This window comes from Temnothorax americanus, unplaced genomic scaffold, assembly GCF_048541705.1.
Source record: "Temnothorax americanus isolate GAGA-0224 unplaced genomic scaffold, ASM4854170v1 Scaffold130, whole genome shotgun sequence".
Taxonomy (NCBI): domain Eukaryota; kingdom Metazoa; phylum Arthropoda; class Insecta; order Hymenoptera; family Formicidae; genus Temnothorax; species Temnothorax americanus.
Genome location: NW_027509265.1, coordinates 37,148 through 53,413, shown reverse-complemented (window position 1 = coordinate 53,413; position 16,266 = coordinate 37,148). Strand labels below are relative to the sequence as shown.

At 36.5% G+C, this 16,266-nt stretch overlaps 1 long non-coding RNA gene across 1 annotated transcript; it reads right to left on the bottom strand.

Annotated features, from left to right (window-relative positions):
• Positions 1-11,454: 11,454 nt before the first annotated feature.
• On the bottom strand, positions 11,455-12,347 carry LOC143894183 (uncharacterized). The gene is made up of 2 exons (XR_013256012.1): positions 12,264-12,347; positions 11,455-12,019 (listed from the first exon to the last, which is right to left on the bottom strand). It is a non-coding gene; the product is annotated as an uncharacterized LOC143894183 (long non-coding RNA).
• Between the last annotated feature and the right edge of the window lie 3,919 nt (positions 12,348-16,266).

Sequence of the window (16,266 nt, the reverse complement as noted above, 5' to 3'; positions counted from 1 at the left end):
GTGAAGTACGCCCGTGCCGCGCGTCATGTGAATTGCTCGCTACGTTGTCTTCGTCTTTAGCGACGGCTGTTGTTGATAATAACGACGTTGGATTACGCTCCGGGTTTCCGTCACGATCGGACGTGTTAACCCGAGCTCCGTGTATAAACGAATTTTTATTAAACGAATTCCTTCTATATAAATAACAAGCCTTATTTATTGAGCGAGTGCCGGAGTGCGCGTCGCAAGTGTGTGCTAGAGCGAGAGAGTGGCTAACGCCCGGCGAGCGTAACAATATGTATATTATCAAAATATTCCCAAATCTGAGTTTATTTCTAACAGTGAAACAATTACGATAATTAACTTAGATCAGCCATTGGCGCTGAGCACTAAGTTCCGTCACCTGATCGTCTACAAATTGCTCGCATGATTATAGTATTAAAATAATTCTCAGACATTGTACTTTAAAAGAATATCACAATTTGAATTTAGTGTTAGCTGCATAGCGTTGAAATCAATTTATTAACTCATGTAGCGCGCGCGCAGCGCTTTGTGATTCGTTATAGAATCGTCAAAGAATTAGCTGCTTCCGTGTTTTTGGTCCCAAAATAATCCTGAGGCATTGCACTTTAAAAAAATATCACGATTCGAATTTAGTGCTAGCTGCATAGCGTTGAAATTAAATAATTTATTCATGGAGCGCGGCGCGCTTCGAATCATGATATTTTCTTAAAGTACAATCTCTCAGGATTATTTCGGCACCATAATCACGCAAGTATTTAATTTTTTGACAATTTTGTAACAAATTACAGAGCGCTGTGCGCGCGCTCTATTGATTAATTAATTAATTTCAACTCTATGCAGCGAGCACTATCAAATTCAAATCGTGATATTCTTTTAAAATACACAATGTCTGAGAATTATTTTAATACTATAATCATGCGAGCAACTAATTCGTAGACGATCAGGTGACGGAACTTAGTATTCAGCGCCAATGGCTGGTCTAAGTTAATTATCGTAATTGTTTTTTACTGTTAGCAATAAACTCAGATTAAGGAATATTTTGATAATATATATGTTTTCGATCATTTTAGTAACGAATACATTCATGCAGCAAGTTTTTTAAGTGTTTATGTCGACCGCGACGGTACTGTGTTCAATATATAGTGGTATATTTAAATAAGTGTTATAATCTGTCAATATTTTATCGTTATTTTAGAGCACTTAAGGAGGGAGGGTTAAGTAAATGGCCGTTTTTTCCCGAATTTTTTTTAAACAAATGGAAAGATTTATTAAATCAGAACAAAGTACATCATAATATTCATGATTTAAGGTATATTATAAAATTTTTGTTATGTCGAATCAAAATGGCGGCGCTGCAGCTGCTTGAAGTCGGCTCCTCGGATTTGCGTCGTGCAACGCGCTCAGGTGCTCTAATTAACTGAAATAAATAACCAAATATTTTTTGTTAAAATGCGTTCATATGCTTTGCATGAATCTGAATTTAAAAAAAAATTAAAAATTAAAGATTCAAAACCATTTTGAAAAAAAACGATACCTTTAACTTTTTCTTCAAAATGATCCTTAATTTTTAATTTTTAATTTTTTTTTAAATTGAGGTTCATGCAAAGCATATGAACGCATTTTAACAAAAAAACTTTGGTTATTTTATTTCAGTTAATTAGAGCGACCTGAGCGTTGCACGGCGCAAATCCGAGAAGAGCAGCCGCTGCGCCGCCATTTTGAAATTTTTCGATATAAAAAAAATTGTATAATATATCTTAAATCACGAATAGTATATTGTACTTTGTTCCGATTTAATAAATCTTTCCATCTGTTAAAAAAAAATCGGGAAAAAGACGGCCGCGTTTACTTGACCCTCCCCCCTTAAGTAGCACTTAATTAGTACTAAATTATAGTGTATTTGTTTTTTATGTAGGACCATTTTCTGACATAGAGGGGTTCAGTTTAATGGCAAGTTGGACCCCCCATTTTTTACGCAATTTTCTGCTAAACGGTTCGAGCACCAAAATTCGGACTAGGGCACTTAATTAGCACCTAAATAGCACTAAATTTTTTACCTAATGCGAACTTGATTTGCGCTGGTGGAGGGTCCAGCTTAATAGAGGTTTATTTCTGCGTTCGCCGCAGTGACTACTGTCAAAATGCATTCTGCGCTTAGCGCTGTTTATATTGTACAAATAAAATATACGCTCGCTCATCTATCTGAATTAGTGTCATCTTGTGCACTGTGTTCATACAAGAATTCGTACAAATGGAGTAAATTGCTACCTATATGTGCACATGGGTGCATTTATATCTTACAGTTTAGAGTAGGTACAAAATATCTATATATTCTCTAATGAGTAGATATATGATTGCAACCCGTCTGTAATACACAGCAGCGTGTTTATAATCCAGTAAGTAAATTAATAGTAAATTGTTGCCAATTTGGCATTAAACTCACTCACTTACAAAGAACTTTGCCCATTTTTATAAGGGTTTTGGCCCTTCGCGTCTAGTAACGAGACTTAAAATGAAAGGTTATTGTTAGAGGATCAAAATATTTCTGTATAAACATAATCCTTTATTGTAAGTTAATACCGTTCAGAGATTACACTCTTTGAAAAATTAGAAAAATGTACGAAATAGCTTTGTTTTATTCGATTTTTCGACGTCCCAATTAAAGTACTTTATACAAATAAATTTGTACTACTGATCCAGCTAATTGCAAGTTTCTGGATGTGAGTCAGGGATATTCAAAACAATTGATTGTATCCATTACCACCATCTATCACCACGGAGAAATGTCCTGGATGCCGAGATATCGAATAAAAGAATGCTATATAGTATATTTTTCTAATGTTTCAGAGAGTGTATATATCTCTAAACAATGTCGACTTAGAAGATTATGTCTGTAAAATATTCTGATCCTCTAACAATAATTTTTTATTTTAGCAAAGTCTCGTTGTTAGACGCGAGGGTTTTAAAATAGACAGGGTTCTTTGTGGCAAATCCAATTATCAATAAAGTGAAACGTGATATAAAATAATGTAAAATCTCATAAAGTGAGAGAATGTAAATGTAATGTTTTATTATAAAATAACAATAAATATTTTAAAATTAAAAATTTTTTCTATACTCATCTTCCCGATAAATCATGTAATGGTCATCACCTGCGATAATGTTTAAAACTTCCAAAGAACTTTGTTCCCAATTGCAAATAACACTTAATATAATACTAAAAAGCAACGTACATTAAAATATGTTTAACCCATTACATTTGTTTTGCTTTTTCACTTAACTTTTGCATATACTTACAATAATAGATTGGGCAGTAAGAATAATCAATAACTCAATAACATGTTTTGTCGTTTATAAATCTTCACAAGTTTGAATTCCATTTCAACGATATATTTTTTATTGTTTCTATCTTATATCGACTGATATCTTTTCGGAGATCGTATCGCAAAAACTGTCACTGTACAGGATTCGTAAATTTTTGTTTTGTTGATAAGCAACAAACAAGATAGTTTACTTTACTGTTCAAAAGTATAGTGATTTGGAATTAAAATACAGCTTTATTGTTTAATTTGATATTATTCGTGGGAAACAAACGCAAAAACGCAATTTTTATAGATACGACGCACTTCAAAATTGTAATCAAATGAACAAGATACGACATATTTATTTTTAAATAACATTTATTATTGTCATTTAAAAATAAATATGTCGTATCTTGTTTATTTGATTATAATTTTGAAGTGCAAAGTTGTATCTACAAATACGAGAAAATACAAGAAAATTTTGACAACTATAATTTATTTTTTGTAATCCATTTCAAGATAGGATGTAGACACTTAGCTTCGAGGTTGCCTGACTGAGCGTTTAAGCAGAAAACCGGAAATTATGTAAAATCGATCTGAAAGATATCAGTCGATATGTGAAAAATATATTTCTTGATTAAATTAATAAATTAAAATTTAAAAAATTAATAATAAAATAAAAATTAATTTTATAAACTGAAATTAAAAATAAATGTTAATTAAAATTTAAATAAAAATAAAAATTATAATCAATAATTTTATAAACTACTAGCTGGTTACCCGGGCTTTGCCCGGGAATCGTTTTTCTTCAAACGACTTTATTTGTGTTTCAATATCCTTAATCGAAAAAAATTCCTTTATCAGTTCGGATACCGATTCCCAAAAAAATCGGTAACGAAAAACTATACACTCTATAGCACTCTTCGGAAAATTCTACCCCTATTTTATATACTTTTGGTAAAAATTCGGTCGAATAGTTTAAGAGTGTATAAAGAACAGACATACATACAGACATTCTATTTTATATATATAGATAAATTAAAAATACTTTCGTAACATTCTTTGCAGTGTGTGTGGAGATGGGTATAATATTGGTATTGTTAAATTGATTAGCAATTTAATTATGTGATTGTACGTTTCAGTTTCAGACTGCGTTTCAAGATTGAAAGTACGGCGCGTGTAGTTAACGAAGCAAAAGAATATACTTTTAAAATTCACATAAAAAATTGTTATTATATATATAATATAGGTGAACAAAATTCAGGCTGACCGTATTTGGCCGTTTAACTTGATGAAAATATTAATTTTATGAAATTACCAGAGAAATTACATAAAAGTTTATTTAAAATTTTAATTGAAATACAAACAAAACTTTCCTACACGGTATAAATAATAAATATAATTAATTGAATAAGTTTATTAAAGGAGCATCGCATGAAGCGGACCAGGAGAAGGGGACGGAGAAAAGACACTAGAAGGGGGGGGTAATAGTAGTGGTGTAAAGTCGCCCAAAGGTCAGGTTTCGAATAAAATTAAAATATGTAAAGGGTTGGGCACGTCTCTGTAAAACGCCATGTAAAAGGTATCAGATAATGACTGAATGTGTGTGTATAATTATAATTGTAAAGGTTTTTGGGAACGTTTTCCTGAAAAAAAAAAACGCCTTTCGAACCGCGGGAGGAGAGAGAAATAAAGATTGAATTGAACTGAAATTGAATATTAAAGAAGCATCGCGAATTAAAATATATATCCTTTATTTGTTTTTAAAAGAATTTTCTTATGTTATTTATGATTAAAAACATATAATTGATGCACGATTATTATTAACACCAAGATTAACACTGAATCTATTGCGTCAAAAAGTTGCAACTATATACATATACTATTCAGAATTTGTAAATTATTTTTTAATTATATATTTGAAATTAAAGGTTTTTTTTAAATAACCGCAATATTAATCAGATGGCAAAGTTCATTAAAAATAGCGAATATCAAAAATAAAAATGATAGAATTTTTACATCCGTATCTTACACAATTCGAGATCGATTTTATCAATGATACTTTTGACATCCGGCCGCTATATAGCTCCGACATTTTGAATTTATTAACTGCATTTAACATCAGATTAATATTTAACAACCTAAAAAACTCTTAAGTTTGAATAACAAAAAAATTTCATATTTTCTTAATTAATGGTCTATGTAAGTCGCAACTTTGATGCAATAGACTCTATGTTAATCATCAATATCTTTTTAACTACAATTGACATAACAAATTTTTTTTAAAAGCTGAAAATTCTAACAAAATTTTGATTACAATAATATAACTTCTCTAACACGACATGCGGAGTTCTTGGCTTAGAGATCAGTGCGCTCTGATTCTATAACTATTAACAACAATTCGTTATCATTATATTGTCGTTGCGCAACTTTTTTATCATATATTATATCTGCACAACGATAATATAACGATGATAACGAAACTGTATAGTTATAAAAGTTAAAGAAAATAGCGACGCGACTTATCGACTATTAGCGACTTCATTAGTTACTGCATTAGTTACTGCATTGGCCGCTACACGGTATGGCGCTGAAACCAGTGAGAAATGCTGGTCTCGTCTCAACCCGGACCTTTGGCTATCTGTCTATTAATCTGTGACACGGCGCACGCGGCGCAGGGACGAATGAGAGGCCAGCAGGAAGATCAATTAATCGATGAAAGGTGGAAGGATCGATGAAGCAGTGTGGTAGAGCTAGTGGAGGAGGCAAATAAGAAGTCAAGGAAGAGGTCAAAGTGGAGGAGGAGTCGAGTGACGGAGAATGGTGACGAAAGACAGTAAGGGTGTTATTGGAGGTTAGGATGAGGAGTATGAAAAAGAAGGGGCAAGGTAGATGATTAGAAGAGAGGGAGAGAAGGAGTAGGGAAGGCAAAGGGTAAATAAAAGTAAGGGAGAAGGAGGATTGAGGCAGGAGTCGCACGCACGCACGCACACGTACGGGGGTTAGAGGAGGCAGAGAGAAAGAGAGAGGAAGGAGAGGCAAGAGGCGTACGCACGCACGCATACGTACTGGGGTTAGAGGAGGCAGAGAGAACGAGAGACTAAGGGTAAAAAGAATAGGAGTTGAGAAAAGTTTGTTTATAGGAGGAGGAGAGCAGGGGAAAAGGAGGATAAAGGCAGGGGTTACACACATGCACTTACTCGCACGGAGGGTAGAGGAGAAGTAGAGAGGAGGAGAGAGGGGAGGTTAAATGATAAGAGACATGAGCTTTGGCGGGAAGAGTGGCAAAGGACTGAAACGGCGCCGGGTGTCAGGTTCCAACGGGTGGCATCTCGGCGGGACGTGGTTGTTCAGGTTGAATATGAGGTGACAGAAGGGAGAGGAGACGGGGGTTGGGTGAGAATCTGAACGAGAAGGAATAATTTTTTAAAGGAATCTGTGGCGGGAAGAGGCGAAAATGTAACTAGAGGGATGAAGAAGAAGGGGGTAAAGCAAAGGAGTAAGGAGGAGGTTAAGACAGTGGGTTGTAAGGAAAAGATTGATAAATATTTTGTATGCAGAATTGGAGCAGGAGTAAGGAGTTAGAAAGAGGCGGAGCGGAGCTGGACAGGAAGCGAAGGAGGAAGTTTGAGAGGCCACTGAGCAGGAAGGAGTTCAGCTAGGAGTTAGAAAGCCTGTCGCGCGAGGAAAGAGCGGATGACGACAGAGAGTGGAGATGGAGCGAGGAGAGGGAAGAATGGAAGATGAGATAAGATGGGAAAAAGCGGGGAAGGGAGCAGCTAGAAAAGAAAGGAAAAACGGTAGAGGGCAAAGAAGAGAGAGAAGAAAAAAGAGTGTAAAAGGCCGTAATGGTCAAGTCGGGTCAAGAAGGATGTATGTAAAGGGTTGGGAATATCTCTTAAAAACGCCACATGTTTTGTATAATGGTGGTATGATATTATGTAAGAGGTTTGGGACCGTTCCTCGAGAAAAACGCCTTTCAAACCCTGAGAGGATACGAAATAAAGTCTATACAAAATATAATATATAAAAATAATTTATTAAAATAATTTCTTAAAATAACGTAATGTACATTTTCCAAATTACAGGTTATTGAAAACAACAGATTATTTGCAAATTACATCATAAACGCAAAAATAAATTTTACAATACATATGTGAATTTATATATATTTGAAATCTGCTTGATATACATATAATCGGGTTGTGTATATAATGTTTTACGGGTTATAGTATAGTATTGTCCAGTTTTTTTTTAACGTGGGTAAAATCTTTAACTATAGGGATACTCCAGGGGCGTTTCTACCCCTAAGCATACCCTGTAGCCCCCCTAGTCGGGGGGAAAGACCCTCCCGACTCTGGGAAGAAGCGGAAGGAGTGCCGGATTTCACGCACGTGCATCGCGGAAGATACCACGTGCATAGCCTACCAACTAAAACACCCACGAGTCCCTTGCGACGCTTAGTGGGGAGGGGAAATCCGGGAATTGCTTTTGGCATACGTCCGGAGAACCCCCGCACGTCAATTTCTCCACGAGGGTGTTTTTAACAGCCCCCTTGTCCATGTAGATCGCGTTACTTGTGACGGATCGGAGGGGACTCACCCAGATCCGCCACTCCCCCTTCCGGAGGTGCTGGACAAGTCAGCTGCGGGAGTGTGGCACCCCAAGCCACGCACCCGCCCCCCGGCAGGCGGGAGGAGAGGAGAAAGGTGAGAGCACCCGTCCCCTCCACCCCTGCGCCCCCCTATAGAGGACAGGTGTGAGTCGAGGCCCAGGCATAAACCCAGGTCACGACCCCCACCCTCCACGGACCGAGAAAAGCTTGTGACGAAAGCCCCCAAAAGAAACCCGCCCCAGCCCCCCCGGCCCGCAACGCTACCAACCTGCTCGGCACAAGAAAAAACGGCAGGGGGCGGAACACGTCCGCCCCCATGCCGCCATTCTTCCCCTCGCTCACCGAATCCAAACGTTAATTGAAACCGACAGGGAAAGGACCAGGAGGACACAGAAGGTGTCCCCTTCCCTCTCCTCACTGTCATATCTTCGTGGAGTCCTCTCCACTGCTGATTGCCCGCCGGCAGCGTCAACGATTCGGCGGCCGGCGTGGCTGAATTACGTCTTCATCATCGTCTTCGCTAGAGGTGGGAGAAGGGACACTCGCTCCCTTCCTCCGTCTGCTAGCAACGATCACCGTCCGCCTTACGGGGGGAGTTCTAACACGGGCCCCGCCCATGGCGGCACAGTGACTCCTATGTTGTGCTGGTGGTGGTCCACCCCCACCGCTATTTTCCTCTTCTTCTGGAGAAGGAGGGGCAACCTCCCCCCTCCTGATGCGCTCGCCGCTTCCTTTTGGGCCATAACGTTCCCGCAGAAGGCGACAAAGGCATCCCACTTCTGTCTCCCCCCTGCCCTGACCGTCGCTGTTATGACGGCCGGGAGGAAGAGAATAGTATTGACCACCTAAAAAAGACATTAAAAATGTAAAAAAACACGCCAAGTATATTTTAGACAAAATAATTTTATAAATAATATTAGACAAATAATGAAAATATTTATTTAAAAAAACACAAATATATATATAAATATATATATATAAAATAAATATAATGGCATAAAATAAGTGAAATCAGAGTATTATTCCAAGTATATTTATTAGAGCAAGTAATATTATATAAAACGCACACAAAAAATAAATATAATGGCATGAAAAAAAAGTAAAATCAAAGTATTATTTCCAAGTATATTATTAGAGTAAGTAATATTCTATCCATAGAATTTTATCTCATTTCAATCGGACCATTTTTTATTTTCAACTCCTTTTAACCTTTAACTTTAAAAATTAACTTCCAAACGAAAAGGGCTAGAGAGATGAGTCTAACGACATTGGGTCTGGCTTTATGAAGGCTACCATTCGTTCTCAAGTGCCAATCCTCCCCGACCGCTCCCTAGCTTGTAACAAGCTCAAGCGTTGAATATTGCATACTGGAGTAAAGTAACCGCCCTAGACGTAAACTAAAATTTTATTTATGACAAAATAAGTATAAATTAAGCCTCATTTAAAATTTAAAATTTTTAAACTTTTTTTTTAAGAGTGAAAGATGGGGTTTGGCACCAACCTCTATGCAACTCCCATTGCAAAACCTACAATCCGTCCTCAGACACCAACCACCGTTTATCACTCCTTTCTCTTTTTTCCTTGGAAAGTTGTTTTTACCTCTTCCCACGCAACACGCCGACGTCTTTTAGACGTCTAAACGACGTCCCATTCGTACGTCATATGACGTACTGAAGATGTATCGAAGACGTTCAATAGACGTCTTTTTGTACGAAAAATGTGGCGCCCAAAGACGTCCAATAGACATCGTTAGTACGTACAACGGTACGTACATGGTACGTACCAAAGGCGTCCAATAGATGTCATTGTACGTACTAACGATGTCTATTAATTGTACGTCTTTGGGCGGTACATCGTATCACCCAAAGACGTCCAGTAAATATTGTTATATCCTTCCAGGGGGCCTAGATTACGTATCTTTTCACAAAGTAAAAATGCGAAAAGTGAGCAGATTTAGATTTCAACCAATAAAATTATAGTATACTCTAGTGAATTCTTTCACTTTTCGCATTTTTACCTCGTAAAAAGATACGTAATAGGCCCCCAGGATGTAAAATGGATGTAGTGTAGACGTTTTTGATGGATATTTCTGAAAATTGCATTTATAGAGATTATTAAATTCGCGAAATAGTCGAGAAAGTAAAATCAGATTAATATTTATTTTATTATAAAAAAACACAGCTTATAAATGCTTATATATAGTACAGCTAAAATGTATATATAGTTATGCAAACATTTATTACAAGAACTATTGACTATGTTCTGCATATAGAACCATATAGGTAAAAGAAGCATAAAAAAAGAAAGTTCCTCATTTTTAAGACTCATGGGTAGTCATCACGGCCATATTAAATTCTTGCTATCAAAGGCAAGAAATTAAACCCTATTTTATTGTGCGTTCCATTTTCAAATAAAAACATTTTGATAAAAAATAACTAGATGTTTCCAAACACTTCTAAAATTGATTGAAAACTCAGAGCGTAGCTTCTAGCGTGCTTGAAATCTGTGCAAACGTGAAATGGCATAATTTCTTTTTTTTTCCTCTTTTTTTCCATAGAACAACGCTGGCCAAACTTGGAAGCATCATCGTCGTCGGCGTTATATTACGTGTGTAAAATGTTGAACAAATGTCTATCTTCTCGCGCGCGCGTATTCATAAATCACTGAATAAACCTTTGAACGTGTGCAGTTTCACGAATCTTCGAATTCACGTACAATACCGTAAGGATTTATTTTTCGACTTCAAATATTTTTCAGACTTTCTTTGTTGTGACACTAGGTCAAGCAGAAAGTGTGCAACGAGGGAAAAATTACAAATACCGATGCGTGTCGAAGTTCAATTGATTTCTTAAGATATGGAGGTGTTCTTTTATTTCTATAAAAATGATGTAAAATATCATATATAAAAGAAAGCGCATCTTTTATATTAATTTATGTCAAATGTCGGCTCGATTCTATTCCTCATTGCACATCTATCTGCGTTTACACAAATACTTTCAATAATGGATTAAAAATAATAAAATACACACAATTTTCGTATATATAGCAGTACCGATTGAGTGCGGTATAACTTAAACTCGGATTAATTTCTAGAAAACTAAATTTATATTTGTTTAAAAATAAGTTGAGAATACTGAATATATTATAAAGTAGAACATGTAACTTCGAAATCCTTATTCCTCTCTAATGACAATAATAGGTTTTTTTCTTTTCTATACGGTCTTATTGTTATCTCTCAGTTTTAGGCTAAAAATAATATCCGGAATTCATTCGACTTGCCTGAGAGTTTCGATTTTTTACGAACTCATACATATACCTAATATGTATAATAAAACGCACTTACAAATCGAACTGAAAAATTCAAGGTTGACTATTCATTAATTCAGCGCAAAATCTTTAAAAAAAAGAGCACGCAAGCGCATGTTAATCAAACATCACGTTGGACTAAATATTACTTCAGTACTAGAGAAAAGAAGAGACGAAAAGAAAGACGGGGAAGAAAAAGGGGGGAGGAAAGGAAGAGAGGTAGAAGAGTTAAAGAATAGGCGACGGCGATGACATGCAAGTACAAATTACACATTGCACATGTCAGAATTGCCAACAAGTTTCGTCCACTTCATTGGAAGAATTAATTGCTAAACCATATCCAATAACCCCATTATCACGTCAACGTTATTTCATAAGCATTTAAAGTCTCGACCGCGAACGGTCGCAACTTCTAATCTCGGCTACCGTCACTTTTGAACAAAATTTCTCTGCACACTGCATGTGTATGTGACAAAGTCACATCACACAATGGAATCTATCTATATAACAAACTAAAATATGTTTGGACATTGCAACCAGTCACCTCTGCTCTTATGATCCCATTATTTGCTATTATAAACGAAACAACGGCTGTCCGTGTACGGATCTTGCTTCTTCTTGAACCACAGTAGTTCGTACGAGATAAAAAATCGTAGATAGATTAACTTCGATAGAAGTTATTTCGTCTCATCGCGAATCTTCGGAATCCTATCCGATGCTCGCCGGAACCAATCAATTATTGTACTTTCAATGACACGATCATCAATATTTTTGTACCGCTTTTTCACAGCATCTGTAAGTAACAAATTAAAACATTTTATTGTTTTATATAATATTGAACACAGGCTACGGTCAACGTGACGCTACAAATGCTTTGGAGCGTTCTTCTCTTTTTTTCTTCATTGAAAGAAAAGAGAAGAAGAATGCTTCGAAGCATTTGTAGCGTCACGTTGACCGTAGCCTGAGAAGTATTTCTGGCAGCAATTATTAAGAATCATGCTCTTATGCAGGAAGTGTCACATATAAAAATATCATACCTGTTAGTACCAAGCACGTAACTATGAATTTTTTTGTAGTTCTACACGTAGTTATTAGACAATACGTCTACAAATTGTTACTTCTCCTTTGACAAAATTCTTTATAAATTTTACGGTCCTGACAACGGTCCTCATCAACTGTCTAGTTATAGCTCTGGCCAAAGTGATACCTGTGTACAAATAAATATATTTTTAATCAAACTATTAAACTATTACAGCATATAACCTAACTTGTCAGCTTTCTCGACATGTGAAGAAAAATGTGTTTATAAATGTATTGGCATAGATATACGATTTACGACGGCTTTATTGCTTACGACCACGATCAAATAAGCGTTACGATGTTATAGATGTAGTTCTAGCTTTACATGCCCCACGAGCGGAGATATATTGCAACGCAAAGTCCAAAAGTGAAAATTTTATATTAAGATACTTACGTAAGATACGTCGACGTCTCTCAATAGTCTCAATAATATATATATGTGTGTATCAGAAATGTCACTTTCACTACTTTCACCGGTATATAATACGGTATATAACGGTATTAACACGCGGTCTCGTCCCGGCGAAAAGCAAATAATGGAGGAGGCTGTTGCACACAGGACGTGTTGCACAGGAAACATGTGCCGCGCGGCAAGAAGCGACGCGGTACGCTCACGACGGACAGACCAAAAATATGCGACAAGACTTACTAATTACGCGACTGACTAACGCAACCTAATTAAACCACAATGCGGGACTTCGGACTGCCGACGTTAACGCTAAATACGACCAACTCAGAATCGGCGGGCGCACGCACAACCAGAACAATGGCCGCCACGAAAGAACGACGCGCGTAACATCACGTACGACCGGCACATAATACGTGACACGCAACTCGCACGCCACTCTCGACCAATTAGAACGCGCGCATCACTGGCGGCACTGAATCGCGCCAATGCCTGCGCTCCACGCGAGAGAGACCAATCCTAGGCAAATTAAGCTATAGTAGCCGCTGCGCACGCAACCTGTACATACATACATGGAATGCGTTCCGATATTCGCTGCTACTAAAAATTTGTAGTATTATATATATATATATATATATATATATATATATATATAATATATATTTTATTAATATATATATTAATACATATATTTTATATTATTTAATTATATATTGTAATTATACAGGGTGCCACAGAATTCTCGGTACTTTTCTCATATTTAGATAGAGCGAGCCAAACTGAGTCAAAAAGTCATGTACCATTTTGCAATTTTCGCAATAGTTAACGAGTTATTAATGATTAAAAATCGACGTATTAGCCCGCCCTCCGCCAAATCCAAGCGCGCGGCGAGATGCGGCCGCCCCGCGGTCGGCGCGCGGGCAGTTGTTTACTACAAGCGGCGATGATTACGCACGAGCGGCGCGTAACGCCGGGCCCCTGTCCTATAAGCGATGATAGTTTCTCGCCTTTTTTAAATAAAAATAAAATTTTCTAACAACATGGAAATTTTTTTTGTGCGTACGTATGTACATATGTGTGCACATGCATACACAGGAAAATATCAATTCTACTGCTTAAAAAAGCGATTACTCAATTTACCTTTTTTTTTAGTAAGTAACGGTTGTCTTTAAGCAAGAATATTTTCTTGATAATAGTCTTAAAATGTACAAATTTTAGAAAGAATCTTTATTATGTACTCGAAAGAAGGATTTATACTCCTTCAAAGAACATAATAAAATTTTATCAAAGAAAAGTCAAAATAATAAGCAAATCAAATTTTTGTTTTAATTTTATATTTTTAATTGAATAGTTAAACAATTAGAATATAGAATATTATTTGTTTTAAGTAAAAAGAGTGATGAGTGTATTTTAAGATTATTATAAAAATAAAATATTCTTTGCGAAGATGACCGTTAAAAGAAGGGAAATGGAGTAATTGGTTTTCTTAGCACTGGAATGATATTTTTTGCGTGTGAATTGTGCATGAATAGCAATCGCGATATAAGATCGCGAGCCAAAAAATAATTTTTTTTTCTGTGGCAAGAAAATGATAGAGCGCTATCATTTTCACACCACCTTGCGGTAGATAGCATGGCGCATTTTTTTTAAAGTAGTGTCCCTAGTAGGTCTAATCCACTTTATAAAAATATTTTAATGCAAGAACTGTTCGAAGTGCTCAAAAAATATCATTCCAGTGCTAAGAAAACCAATTACTCCATTTCCCTTCTTTTAACGGTCATCTTTGCAAAGAATATTATATCTTTATAATAATCTTAAAATACACTCATCACTCTCTTTACTTAAAATAAATAATATTTTAAATTCTAATTGTTTAACTATTCAATTAAAAATATAAAATTAAAACAAAAATTTGATTTGCTTATTATTTTGACTTTTCTTTGATAAAATTTTATTATGTTCTTTGAAGGAGTATAAATTCTTCTTTCGAGTACATAATAAAGACTCTTTCTAAAATTTGTACATTTTAAGACTATTATCAAGAAAATATTCTTGCTTAAAGACAACCGTTACTTACTAAAAAAAAAAAGTAAATTGAGTAATCGCTTTTTTAAGCAGTAGAATTGATATTTTCCTGGTGTATGCATGTGCACACATATGTACATACGTACGCACAAAAAAATTTTCTATGTTGTTAGAAAATTTTATTTCTATTTAAAAAAGGCGAGAAACTATCATCGCTTAGGACAGGGGCCCGGCGTTACGCGCCGCTCGTGCGTAATCATCGCCGCTTGTAGTAAAGTACTGCCCGCGCGCCGACCGCGGGGCGGCCGCATCTCGCCACGCGCTTGGATTTGGCGGAGGGCGGTCTAATACGTCGATTTTTAATCATTAATAAACTTGTCAACTATTGCGAAAATTGCAAAATGGTACATGACTTTTCGACTCAGTTTGGCTCGCTCTATCTAAATATGAGAAAAGTACCAAGAATTCTGGGTCACCCTGTATATATAAAGGTAAAAAAGTATGCGCAATTATATAATATTTATTATTATAATATTAATATATATATATATATATATATATATATATATACAGGGTGTCTGGTAATAATCGCCGGACCTCTTGTATGCAAGTAGAGTGAGTCAAACCGAGTAGAAAAGTCTTCTATCATTTTGCGAAATTCGCAATACTTATTGAGAAATTAATTGAAAAAGATCGGCCAATTCACGCGCGTAGAAGCCGGCGCGGCCAGAAGAGACGCCCACACTCCCACCGTAACCCCCGTACAAGGCGCGCGGCGAAGCAGTGGAAGGGACGTTGCCGCTGGCTCGCGAACGCGGAGCGGCGCGTAAAGCTCCTTGCACAATAGCTTTGTCGGCAACTTTATCGTTGTCGTTATCGCTATCGCTATCGCCTATTGTGCAAGGGGCTTAACGCTAAAGCTCCGCGTCGAATTATTCTCTCTCTCTCGCGCGCGCGCACGAAATAAAAAATATTACGCTGTCAGAATAAAACGCCATTTACGGTCCGAGCTTAGATCTTACTATTAGTAGCCTAATAATAATATTTTTTGTGTAGTACACATAATTTTTTCTCCAACAATTTAGTAGACTGCGCGCCGACTAAATTGTCTGCAGACTTGCAACACAACAGCTCCCGTTCTAGTAGTAAAATCCCCTCCCTCCCCGTAATTAAATTGATTTGATTTAACTATTATTACGTTTAAACGCGAGCGTTACTTCTGTAGTAACTTACGATAATTCCTTTTCGTAAACGGGATTTTGTAGTAACTTACGATAATTTACTTCGCGTAAACGTGTAGTATGTGACGCTAAGCATCTAAATAAATGTAAAGAATTTATTACGAAAAATTTTATGTAGTGCACAAGAAATATTATTAGGCTACTAATAATAAAATTCAAACTCGGGCCGTAAATGGCATTTTATTCTAATTTGATTATGCTGTCATTTCCTCGCCACCTTGCGGTATACAGCACGGCGCTTTTTTTTTAAGTGGTATCCCCAGTAGGTCTAATCCACTCTCATAAAAT